We start from the raw sequence: 13,862 nt of genomic DNA on the forward strand, positions 1-13,862 counted from the left end.
TTGGTTGCATCCCTCAACATCTTGATTGTACTAAGATAGAAGGTTGAGAAGACTTGAACACACTCAGTTTGACTAGTATGTGTTTAGTGGAAGTGTAACCTACTTGGTAAATTAGTGGATTAAATCATTTACATTAAAGGGATTGGACGTAACTATCATGTTGATGGTGAACCAGAATAAATTGGTTGTGTCATTTTTTTTCTTCTATTTATTTGCTTTGTTTTCATCATTTTATTTTAGCTTTGTTAAAATTATTTTAAAATAAAACACAGTTCAAACCCCTCATTCCTTGTGTTTCTCGTTCTACAAAGCCTTCTACCATGGTTGTTAGTAGCTTTCTAGATCGACTGCTCTGGGCTAAACATGTTTGAGTAAATATCTATGTTATTATGACTAACTTTGGTGATCAAGTTATAGGTGGAAACGTTCACAGGTCTCCTTTGTTTTATGGAGAAAGACAGGCTTATAAGTTTCTACATATCTTATGATCCTAAACTCAAGCACATAGTCGAAGAAGGTTATAAGACTCCAAAAGATGTTGTTGGTGTTGAAATATCTAGAAAATATCTCATTGTTGATGAAATGAAACAATACAAGATGCATCATAAAGCGTTAAATTTCATGATGAATGTTATCACATTCAAAGAGTTTGAAAAATGCAGCAACAAAGAAACTGAAAATAGTATCTTTGATGCTCTAGTTCTCAACTACGAAATAAATAAGCAAGTACACAAATCTAAGGAAAGTTTATTTGTCAAGAAGTATGAACATTCCAGATGGAAGAAGATGAAGACATTGAGATGTATGAGATCTTGTCCCCAAGCCTAAATAAAATAAATCAATTGGAACCAAGTGGGTTTTCAGAAGAAAAAAAAATTGAATGAGAAAGGTGAAGTGATCAGAACCAAAACTAGGCCCTTAGCACAAGGATACAATCAATTTATAAATGTATACACATGTAAAACATTTTTTTCAACAACCAATTTGCTTAAAATAAGGTAACCGTAGAAAATTGTTTTGTTTCTTAGAGGCTTATAAGGTAATAGTAGGAATTTGTTTTGTTTGTTAAAGGCTAATGTGCAATAGATAGTAACAAACAAAGTTATTATAATGACTTTTGTAATCTAATTATCTAGTATTAAGGTCTCAAATAAAACTAAGCAAAAATCATATCTCTATTAAGAGCAAAATTCGTAGGAGACAATATTACTGATGCACCAAAGTTACATATAAACTCAAGCAAAACAAAAATAAAAAAGAGAAGCATATAACTTTAGGCAGTAACAAGTAAATTAATCAAGCAAATATTGGTAAATTTTAATTCAACTTTGACTCACACAGGTTGAAGGTGCAAACACGAAAAGGGAGACTGAATTGTATTTGTCAAAGTTGATAACTTTTGGATAATTTATAAATTAAAAATTAAAAAAAAAAAAAACTAGTTTGATTTTGGTGACTTACTTGGAGTAGAAGTAATCGGATTCAGAGGCAGTAAGCAATGAAACCATAAGTAATTTGTTCATATTGTGTTTGTAAATTCTTCAAATTGATTCTATTCATATTTTATTGTAGATAAATTTTAATCAAATCTTCTATAAATATTCTTCAAATATTCTTCAAATCTTGTTCAAATCTCTACAAATTTTAACCATATCTTCTTTCATGTCCTTTGAAGTCAAATATATTGTTCTAATAAAATACTCTTGTTATCATAGAAACTCTAACTATAAAATGAGTTTGGTTCCAACATAGGTGAATAATCACACCCCTTAACCCACAATCACACCCGTTAATCCTGAACATTAATTTTGAGAATTTTGGATGGGAAAAGAGTTAGATATTTTGAATAATAACTTTTATAAAAATATATTTTGTTGAAAATCTAACTCTATTAAAATCGCGATTTTATGAAATACAATCTTAGATTATGAAATTGATTTATTTACTATTTTGTTTGTTAAATTGTTGTTTTTTTATAATAGTTTGAATATGTATTATTTGAAAGATCGTTTTATATTATGTGTTTTTAAATTATTTTTGGTATTGTATATTTAAATAATTTTAATTATAATTTTAGGAAAATGATTGTTAAAAAAGAATTATTTTTATTGTATGTAGTTAAGATGCGCTTATGCTCCGTATGGATGGGTCTTGTACCGCACAATTATTTATTTAGATGCGTTATGTGCTCCATATAGATGGGTCTTATGTCCCATGTTAGATATGTTTTAAACTCTACGAGAATGAGTCGTGTATCCCATACTAGATGAGCTGGTGCTCCACTTGATGAGATGACATAATTCACTTCGCGAAAGTAGTACATCTCCATATAACAATGGTTCGTCATTGAATTAATTGATTTATTTTTTGCAAAATAAATGTGTATTTGATTTATCTTATTATTATAGATGTGAATTATTTTTTTGTTTTCACCGGATGAGTTTATATATTTTTGAAAATAATTATTTATTCTAGAAATTATTTACACTATTTATATTTCTAAAGAATATTTATGGAGGATCGCGAGTGTTATCGTCGATTTTTCCGATTAATGCTCTCGTTGAGAATAATTCTTATTTTAAAATTGTGCGCATTATTCACAAAGATTTAGTATCCCATTAAAATGTTGTTTGTAGAGTCTGAAACTAAGATCCCTGAGAACGTCGATAGCTAAAGAGTTCTACATTTTTCAAATTATAATTCCATTAGAGTATATTAGTAGGTTATGAATAAGTGAACATAGTGTTTATATCACATTATATTTCAGGATTAGTTATTAAATGCTCAGTTTTGAATATTTTGATTATTAAAGAATTTTTCAGTTGTAATGATTTATTTTAAGGATTTACCAATATTATTTCTTTTCGATAGTTCACTATTTATTACTAGTACTTTATTCTTTTATAAAAATATGAAGAAAACAAATTATCATTATCTCAGTTGTTAAACTCACATAACTAGACATTACACAAGTTCTACCAAGAGTTTTCTAAGTTAATTCATAATGCATTTGAGGTGAACATCATGGGAGAATTAAAACAAATTCATCAATGTCTGAATGATGTACTTATTCATCAATGTCTGAATGGTGTACTTATTCATCAAAACAAATACACAAAAGAATTGCTTAAGAAATTTAAAATGGATTAATGTAAGCCTATCTCTATACCTATGCATCCAACATGTCTCTTGATAAGGATGAGTCAGGTAAAAAGGTATATTAAAAGATATACAGAGGAATTATTGGTTCCCTTCTTTACTTAACTACCTCTAGATCTAATTCTATGTTTAGTGTAGGTATGCCATGTTTGAGTTTGATCCTTAAAATCCCACTTAATAACTGTTAAGATGATCTTTAGATATCTGAAAGGCACTACTAACCTTGGTATGTGTCATAAGCCATTCTCTTAGTACATGCTAGTAGGTTTCTGTGACACTGACTACGTTGGAGACAAGCTAGAAACGAAAAGAACTAGTGGAAACTATACATACCTATGTGGGAATCTAATCCCTTTGTTAAGCAAAAGACAAGAGATTATTACTCTATCCATAGTAGAAGCAAAATATATCATAGCAGTCAGTTGTAGCATTCAGTTGTTATGGATGAAATATCTTCTAGAAGATTTCAAAATCAACGAATCTTCTGTGATAATACTTCAGCAATATGTTTAACCCCAAACCCTATTTTACATTAAAGTGCAAAACATATATAGATTAAACATCATTTTATAAGAGATTATGTCTAGAAGGGTATTTTAGACATTAAATTTGTTGACACTAATAATTAGTGGGCTGATATTTTAACAAAACCTCTTATTGAGGAAAGATTCAATTTTAAAAAGGAAAACATAAATATTATATTTACAAAAGAATGATGTTGAAGTCTCTATATCCTTGCCTCTAGTAAAATAGATTAAATGGTTAAATGTATATATGTTCTACGTCTAAGAAATTGAATTTACTTGTGGCTCTGATGAAATTGAATTTACTTGTGCCTCCGGTGAATCTAAATTCAATTACTTTCAATATGAATAGTCTTCTTGTAAGTTGTGTTTAGTTTGTGACACTCTAACATGTGTTTTTGACGTGTGTTTAACCGTGCGTGTTAATTATGATTTTAAAAACTTAAACATTTTCATAAAACTCACTCATCACTCCCAACCTTCACATAATCCCACACTTTCTCTCTTTCAAACCATAAAACTTCTTAAAAAATCTCTAAATCTCTCATACTTCAATTGCTTCAAGTTCATCCTCAAACCCTACACTCGAAAACGTTTCAATGTTCCAACCATGCAATAAAATCTTCAGCAGTTAGAAAATGTCTATGAACTCCAAGTAAATTTCTCCAAATTTCTCCAACATTGTTGAAAATGATTTTGATTTCATTCAAGACTTTCCCGATGTCGGTTGGTTTGAATACTTTAACCTATAGCAAGAAGTAGCTTTTGATGTTTCAGTTTAAGAATTTTAGTGATTTGTTGACGCAAACACACGCAAAGAAGTATCTAGTACCATGGAAGGGCTTCCGATTAAGATTACCCAACATTGGAGTTTGTTTTCTTTCCATGGGATTTGAGAGCAAAGAACTTTGACTTCTTCTTGGGCTCATCTTCAATCAGTTCAATCTTATGGGATATGAGTGAGCTCATCTGTTGTTCCAGAGGTAGCTTGTTCAGATCATTAACCTCTTGAATTGTTGTTACCTTTGGTCTCTACTTGTTGGAAAGAATTCTGAGTATCTTCTTGACTTGGTCAGACATAGTATAACTATTTTGAGAATATTCAATCGGGAAACTAGAGTTTGGAATCAAGAAAAAATTGTCTCAATGTCTACATATTCTTCCATCTGAAAAAGTTCATATTTTCTAACCAGTAAATTTTCCTTAGCTTTTTGTACCTATTTATTTCCTTTGTAATTGAGAACCAAAGCATCAAAGATACTATTTTCTATTTCCTTTGATAGTGATAGCATTTATCATGAAAGTTCAGGTTGTATGATGCATCTTGTGTTGTTTCTTTTGATCAACGTGGAGATCTTTTTTAGATTTTCAACAACAGTAATGTTTTTGGAGACTCAATGTCATCTTCGACTATGTCACAAAGTTCAGGATCATGAAAGATGTAGAAACTTATGAGTTTGTATGTCTAGTACTCAAACTTCTCTTCATCAAACACAAGAGGCTTGTTAACGTTTCTGCATGTAACTTCGTCACTAGAGTTAGTCATATTACTCAAACACGGTTAACTGCTCAGCTTTAAGACATAGCTCTTATACAAATTGTAGAATCAGAAACACAAAAAAAAAGAGGGTTTGAATTGAGTTTTATTTTAGAATGGTTTTAACAAAACACGATGAAAACAAAATCAAATAAAAAGAAAAACAGAACGACACAACTGATTTATCCTAGTCCACCACCAACATGGTAGATACGTCAAATACTTCAATCTGAATGATTTAATCCATTAATTTACCATGATGTAATCCGTTTAACATGGTAGATACTTCCAATACCTTAAACCTGAATATGTTTAAGCCTTCTCAACTTTCTAGCCTAGTACAGTCAAGTTGTTGAAGGATGCAGCCACTACTGTTTAGGTTACAAAAGAAAAGGATTTTCTGAATAACTCTCACAAGAGAGTGTTACAAGGTTGTAATCTTAGAAGTATATTTCTCAACACTTTAACAAGCAAAAGATAAATAGTAAATATGATAGTATTGTATTTATTGTGATACGTTGTTGCTTGTATTTTTCAATAAGGGTTATACGTTGATAACTTTTCACCATATGCATATTTTTCATTGTTTTTAGTCTTATTTATCTTTTATTCATTAGTTAATTTAAGGAATTATTTGATATATTCTTCAAATTTTATTTATTTGCTTTAATGAAATATTTATGTTCTTATTTCCTTGATTAAGTACATATTTTTTGGAGTTTTGCGCTGTTACATTGTTTTAATGCAGTACTGAATTTTGGTGAGAAATCAACATGACATATATCAAGTATTTCAGCCATATCTGGAGTTTTATAGGTCCAATTGGAGTCCAACCAAATGTCAATGACAGCTATGATTCATAGCTACAACTTTCATGAAGACATTGAAACCAAATCCGGACTCAAAAGTGGAGAAACATGAATTAAACTCCAAACAGAAGATGTTATGCGCCTCAACTGCATTTCACGCTAAAGCCACTCCCAATTCGCGGCTCAAGTGCGCGACGCGCGGTAGAACACATTAAAACTCATTTTTCTCACTTTTTAGGGATCTTTTTGACTATTGGGATTTGAGAGACCTGTGCCCTATCAGAGAAACTCAAAGATGGCCGTTTCTAACACCATTGTAGCAGTTTTATCAAGAACCCTTCATGAACCGTTCTTGTAATTCTTCTCTGATCTTTATCTTTTCTATCTATGTCATGAGTAACTAAACCCTATTTGTTAGGTATGAGTGAAACAAGATGAAACTCTTATTTTTTTTTTTTTTGATTTGATTTTTAGTTATATGATTGTGTTTATTGAATTATTTTTCTCATCTATGTCCTTAATGTTTTTTATTGCTTGATCAACATTAAAAAGTTCAACAATACATATATTGAAACAGAAGTGGACTTTACGAATGCTTGAGATGAGAAATTCATGAATTTGTAGTCTAGGGATAGATGCAGGTCATGAAACCAATTAAATTAGTTGCAAAGCAATAATTTACAAGAGAATTTCTATACGGTAATGCTTAATTCTAATCTTAAATCCACTAAGGAATTAGTGGTTACTTTGGAATTAAAGGTTCTATCACTAAGACATTAGGGCAAGAATAATAAAGAGAATTGGTAATAATGTAATAAAGGAATCCAGTAACTAGAATCAAATTAAGCACCAAGGTTGGATTCAAAGTGAAACTCATCCATGACATTTTTCTTACTGTAAAAGATAAATTTTATTACTGTTGTTAATTTCAAATACTATTTCAATCAATTTGGAAACTTTTTGTTTAATTTTAGTAATCAAATATAATTTAATAGTAAAACGCAATCCTTTAGTACACTTGCTGAAACGCTATCAAGTTTTTGGCACCGTTGTCGGGGATTGTCATATCGCTGTTGAATTTAATTTATTTACTTAATTGAAATTTTTTGCTCTGCAATAAATTTTTTGCTTTTATTTTAATTTTAATTTTGAAAAAAATTATTTTTCTTTTATTTTCTATTTTTATTTGTTGAGCTTGATAATGTCATGTGCTAGTGGTTTGTCTCTTATTTGTTTGAGATAACTATTCATTATACAGCATGGATGATTATAATGATGATATTCTACTATAATTATATAAAGAGTGTGATACTTGTCTTAGATCTGGTATATGTCGCATGATTGAGGGGCAAATCTTGAGAGATACATTCTTAAAATATCACCCTCAAATCCCTCAAATGCAGCCTCTTAGGTGTGACCTTTGCAGAGAAAGACATAGTAATGGATCTTGTTTTGATGACTATGTCAAACTAATTGAATATGAAGATTTTTTGGTCAAAGATACAGAGAACGGCGAGTGTTATATTAAAAAGATCAATTGGGAACAAATTCTACCTCCTAAAATTCTATCCAAAGAATCAAATGACAAAGACTTTCACATTACGGATGTTTTGGTTGAATTCATGAAGAATAACATGGTTTCAATTGAAAGATTTGAAAGTCAATGTGAGAGGTTAAGTTTGAGAAGATGGAGGAGAAGTTGAAGATTGAAGATAATTTCATTGTTGTGGTAGAAGAAGATAAGCAAGAGGAAAAGAAAAAAGAAGAGATTGATAAAGTTTGAGATTCAATCTATGTCTTGTTCATCAATGTCCAGTGGAAAAGGACATGGAAGCAACATCTTTTATTTCTCAAGTTCATGGAATTTCTACCAAACAAAAAGAAGAAGAATGACGATTTGTTCTTCCTGTCATATATACCACCTTGATAATAGTTGAGGCGTCAAACTAATGACTTCAAAAGAGCCTTTGTGAGAGGCAACCCACAGGTAGAGGTACATTTTATTTTTTGCAATCTTATTTTTGTTATTTGAATTTTTTTTTTCTTTCTAATTGTGTGTAAATGTTCACTATGATGAAGAATTATTAACAACTTGCATTTGCTCTTAAGTTTTCTGTTTGGGATTTTTAAATTTAAACTCTATTACTCCTTGGTTATCGAAGTCTCACTTTCTATTTTTTTTTTAAAAAAAAAAAACTAAATAAATTTTGTAGTTGCATGTTTGGCATCATTTAGATAGTTCATACTCTTTCTTATTATCCTAGATGTGAGCTTTTGGGCCTAAACACTTTAATTATTTGTTGTGTGATTATCTAGACATGTGTTATCCCTTCAGAACTTACACTAATTTTGACTTGCATTACTTGTAATTTATACATACACTAAGACAATTTTGTTTGGGCGTTAGAGCCTTTCTAACTACCCTATAAAAATTTATCCTTTTCTAGCCCCTTTGAGCATTGCCCTTTTATTTCGGTTACTAGCCACATTACAAGCCAAAGACCTAACTTTAATTAAATCACCTTACTTGGAGTTAGGTAGAAAAAAAAAATTATCTTGATAAAGTTCTAAGTTTGGGGTTGCTCATGGGATAACCACCTTTTAAGTTTAAGGTGGCGATTCTCATAAAAAGAAACAAAGAAAGAAAAATAAAAACAAAAAGAAAATAAAAAGAAAAAAATCCAGTTTGTGTACTTTGATAAATAATATCTTATTGGTCCTTTTGTCAATGTTTGAGAATCTCCACAATGGAAAGGTGAAGAAAAATGAAAAGTGATAAAATAATTTAAAAATGTATGCATAACTCCAAGTAGTAAATTCTATAATCCCAAAATTTCATACCATTACCTCACCCCTATTACGACTTGAAAGTCCTCCAAAAGTCTATGTTTTTGCTGCATTGTAATTGCTAACTAGAATTTTTTTCAAGCTTATGGTAATGTGATGGGTGTTCTAGGATTTGAGTGATAAATTCATAACCCTTGCAAAACACTTGAGAGAAATTTTGGTGAGATTGTGTGAAGAGATGGTTAAACTTGATGAATGCATGCTAAAATACAAATTGTGTTGTTTTTTTATAAGCAACCATAAAGCATGATGAATATTTTGTAGTAGCTGGAACTTTGAGAATTGAGTTTGATTTTATTTGAGAAATTGAGTTTAAGTTTGACATTAACTGTACCAAATCTGAAATTATTTGTTGCTTGGGGACAAACAATAAATTAAGTTTGGGGTTGTGATGACTCTTCATCATATGCATACTTTTCATTGTTTTTAGTTTTATTTATCTTTTATTCATTATTTATGTTCTTATTTCTTTGGTTAAATAGAGATTTTTCGGAGTTTTGCACTGTTACTTTGTTTTAATGCAATGCTGAATTTTGGTGAGAAATCAACATAACCTATGTGGAGTATTTCATCCATATCTGGAGTTTTAGATGTCCAATTGGAGTCAAACCAAATGAAAATGATAGCTATGATCCATAGCTATAAATTTCTAGACGACACCGAAACCAAATTTAAACTTAAAAGAGGAGAAACATGCACTAAACTCCAGACATAATATGATGCACTCCTCAAGTGCATTTGGCGTTAAAGCCAATGCCAATTTGAGTGCCTCAAGCGCGCGACGCGCAACAGAACACATTAAAACTTATTTTTCTCACATTTTAGGGATCTTTTTTACTATTGGTAAGTTGAGAGACTTGTGACCTAGTAGAGAAACTAAAATACGGTCGTTTCTAACACCATTGGAGCCGTTTTATCAAGAATCATTCATGAATTTTTCTTGTAATTCTTCTCTAATCTCTATATTTTCTATCTCTGTCACGAGTAACTAAACCCTATTTGTTAGGGATGAGTGTAACAAGATGAAACTCTTATTTTTTTGAATTGATTTTTAGTTATATGAATGAGTTTATTGAATTATTTTTCTCATCTCTGTGCTTAATGCTTATTTCTAATCATAAATCTACTAAGGAATTAGAGGTTACTTTAGAATTAAAGGTTCTGTCATCAAGACATTAAGGTAAGAATAATAAATAGAATTCGGTAATAATTCAATAAAGGAATTCAGTAACTAGGATCAAATTAAACACCAATGTTGGATTCGAAGTGAAACTCATCTCTGACATTTTTCTTATTATAAAGGATCAATTTTATTAATGTTGTTCATTTCAAATATTATTTCAATCAATTTGGAAACTTTTTGTTTAATTTTAGTAATTTAATATAATTCGATAGTAAAACGCAATCCTTGAGTTCAACACTCGCTACTACCGTTTCATATCAAATATTTGAAGATTGATTCCCTATTAAACCATATCAAAGATATCCTTGAATTTGATTCTACGAATCATGATATGAAGATAGAAAGAGTATAGAATATTATGATCTGGTGCCTGGACCTTCAGAAAAATAACGAATTCAGGGAGTTGAGTAGATGTTACACAAATTTGTGTTCTACAAAGTGTTGACTTTTCCAAAGCTTGTCATTTAAGAACGATTACTTCCAACAAAGTATTGACTATTTTGAGTGTTGAATTTTTGTCAGAGCGTTGACTTTTAAATAAAGTCAAACGAACAGATGATTGATGAGATTATCATAAGCAGACGATCACTTGCATGACCTGATTATCAGGCAGACTATCACTTGCTTGACCTGATTATCAAAGCCAGACTAATCACAACATTGTTCGTAGTATGAAAATCACCAGGGACGTGTTTCAAAGAGCGTTCGCTAGAATTAGAATACGGAAATCAAAGCAGAGTCTCGATTTTGCTTTAACTTTGATCAAACATCAGAGGATGCAATGCAAAGTCACATAAAATGTCTGATCTAGGAAATGCACACTTAAGCAAAACATCAATACTTTAAATTGTTTCCACAAAGTAATTATGTTATCATCAAAACAATTAAAGGTCATAGTTCTTGAAATCAACTTGGTTGTAGCAGACTTGACATGACCAATAATGTGGCATACCTCGCAACATAGCGGTAATTTTTTATATTCCACATCGACCCGAAAAGCAAACCCTTCATTTCAACAAGACGACTTTCATGAAGAGGTAATGTTAACTCAATATCAATCAACACTCACGCAAATTGATCAAATGTACGACTACTCATGGCTTCATCAAGAGACTTTGGAATAACCACTGCACTAATTTCAAACAATGGTTTTGACCTCCAACATTCATGAGCCAAACCATGAAATCTCATCTAACATTGAACGATAGTTTGGTGCAATGTGTGAGGTTAAAATCAAGAGACCAAGATGAAATACGATGGATACCCGAATTAAGATTCCACAACCCAATAGATCAAATAGTTTTCTGGTCCACCATAGAAATAAAACTGAACTACTAAAATCATTTACCAAGAGAAACCATTTTTAAGGGACCAATAACTTTCCAAAGTGTCGATTACTTATCCCGTAAGACATCAATTTTAATCGGAACATCCCCCATGGATAGAATGACCTGACCATGAAGGAAATTTGTGCATGATGTATTCATCTTTTAAAATGAAAACGGTGAGAACTTTACCCTTTATGAAAAGTTTGCGCAGTGCATTGGGAGGCAAATCAAAAGAGTTATGATGAGCTTGAGAAAAAATTTCCTTGAAAGTTGGCATGGATGAATACAACAACCATGCTTAATGTTTAATCTCAAAAAGTCTCACCAAAACAAAATCCAGACTAGCAAACCGATTCTCATAAATATAAATAGATGACAACAAAAACAGATCTAGATGGAAGGGATGGCTATGGGATAAATCAACAGAAGTTACCAGATCCACGAACCCAGAATCAGATCATAAAGAAGGAGACGGAGGAGAGGACGGCGTCTGAATCCATCAGACCCACGAACTCAAACTAACGGCGGCAGAATTTGTCTGATAAATTTAAGAGACACTTAATAATGATTTAAATATAGAAAGGGTTTTTGGTTTAGTTCAATGTGTCCTAATATGTCATTGAACCGTAATGTTTGTTTTGATCCTCGTAGTAATATGAAAGGAAAGAAAAGAAAGAAATAATAATAATTTGAAGTTGTTTATACTAATATGAAAGGAAAGATAAGAAACAAAAATAATAATTTAAGGTTAGTAAACAAGAATGAATTCGAATGACAAATTATTTTTTTATGTGATGATCTATTCTAAGGTCATGTGATCAATTACATTAGCTTAAGGGACAACATGATACATCAATGTACCTTAGAGACACTTATTAATTATTGTAATTGTAATGGAGGGTTTCTTGCACTAACATAACTCCTAAAAACTTTTTAATTGAAGTAAGCATAACATTAGATTTTTATTATATAAAGTGATCAAACAATTGTTTACTTGTTGTATAAAAAGGTAGAAAAAAATGGCTGAAACTTTCAAGATTGTTTACACTATGATCCTTTTAGTGTCTCTATTTTTTCTTTTAGTTGCCGTTGATGTTGATGGTAAGTTCATTCTCATATTTTCACGTTATACAAAATCTTTCACAATTTTTCACTAACATTTCTTTATTCTTACTTTACATTATAGCATATAAGTGTAAGTCAGACGATGATTGTCAAAAATATAAGTGTCCCCCTCTTAAAATCATGTATTGCGATGAAGGTTATTGTAAATGTTCAAGGTAACAGTTAAATTAAAACATATATTTCTATTATATATGTTAAAGCCTTTAATTTTCATTGTTCATCGTAATGTTGTTTATCTTATATATGATTTCTCTCACACTTTCATATATTTCTTTCAAACTTTCAATTTCTTTAGTAGTTTCTTAATCATGTAAAAAAATTATTATGACTTAGGTGTTCGATATATCATCTAAGAAACTTAGGAGCGAGGAAATTTAAATTTCATGGGATGAGAGTAATTTACTGACTTTTACTTGATAGTATCGTCTTTGTGAGAGTGCATGTACATATGAATACATATAATCTAGAAGGGTGTTGCCCTTTGCATATATATGATATTGAGCATAACCTCTCAATCAAAGTTTTCCTACATTATCTGGGCACCGCCTGAATTTCAAGGAGTGCATTTTGAGCATTGAAAGATCATCCATTTATATTGTGTGATATTATATTGTCGTGATGTTTGCAATCATGCTTTATAAGATTCATGGATGCATGTTCATCTATTTTTGACTTATTCATTTTATATGATGTAAGATCTACTTACGTCTTCTTTGTGTCTACCCTTATTATATATTTGTATGCAGGCCACATTAAAATGGGTTATGACAAGAAATCAATGGAGCTTATCTTGTGAATGTGGAGTACTAGAGGCTTGTGGCTAGCTTTATTTTGAGTTTTTTCAATATTGTTTTTATATTATTTTATGAGTGGAGATCTGTTTACTTCAACTGTAATTTTAAATCTAATTATTACATTTAAAACTAAATACTAATAAGTACTTAAATTTTATTTTTAATTACCACCTGCATCTTTGATTATAAGCTTGCATTCATTGTCTTGTTTACAAATATTAAGAAAATTAGGTAGTAATGTGTCAATTTTATGTATTCATATCCTCAAATTTTTAATTTGACTTTTCATTTTAGAATTATCTATTTAAACTATTTCAAACTGTAAAAGATCCTTTTAAAAGTAAAATAATGAGTGTTTTATACCTTTTACAGCGCTTTTCACACAAAGCGCTGTAAACGACTCTTTTGAAAGTGAGTAAAAAAGACATTTTACAGCGCTTGTTTGCCAAAGCGCTGTAAAATGGCTTTAAAAATAATATTCATCAGACACCTAATTTCTTCAAACACCTTGTACGCATCATGGGAATCCAAAAAACATCAGACATTAACCCATTTC

The 13,862-nt window shown here is 30.5% G+C and overlaps 1 long non-coding RNA gene across 1 annotated transcript; it reads left to right on the forward strand.

The window, feature by feature from the left end:
* Positions 1-12,324: 12,324 nt before the first annotated feature.
* LOC140919518 (uncharacterized) lies at positions 12,325-13,486 on the forward strand. The gene is made up of 3 exons (XR_012162144.1): positions 12,325-12,488; positions 12,574-12,667; positions 13,259-13,486. It is a non-coding gene; the product is annotated as an uncharacterized lncRNA (long non-coding RNA).
* The last annotated feature ends 376 nt before the right edge of the window (positions 13,487-13,862 follow it).

This window comes from Cicer arietinum, chromosome 3 (assembly GCF_000331145.2).
Source record: "Cicer arietinum cultivar CDC Frontier isolate Library 1 chromosome 3, Cicar.CDCFrontier_v2.0, whole genome shotgun sequence".
Classification (NCBI taxonomy): Eukaryota; Viridiplantae; Streptophyta; class Magnoliopsida; order Fabales; family Fabaceae; genus Cicer; species Cicer arietinum.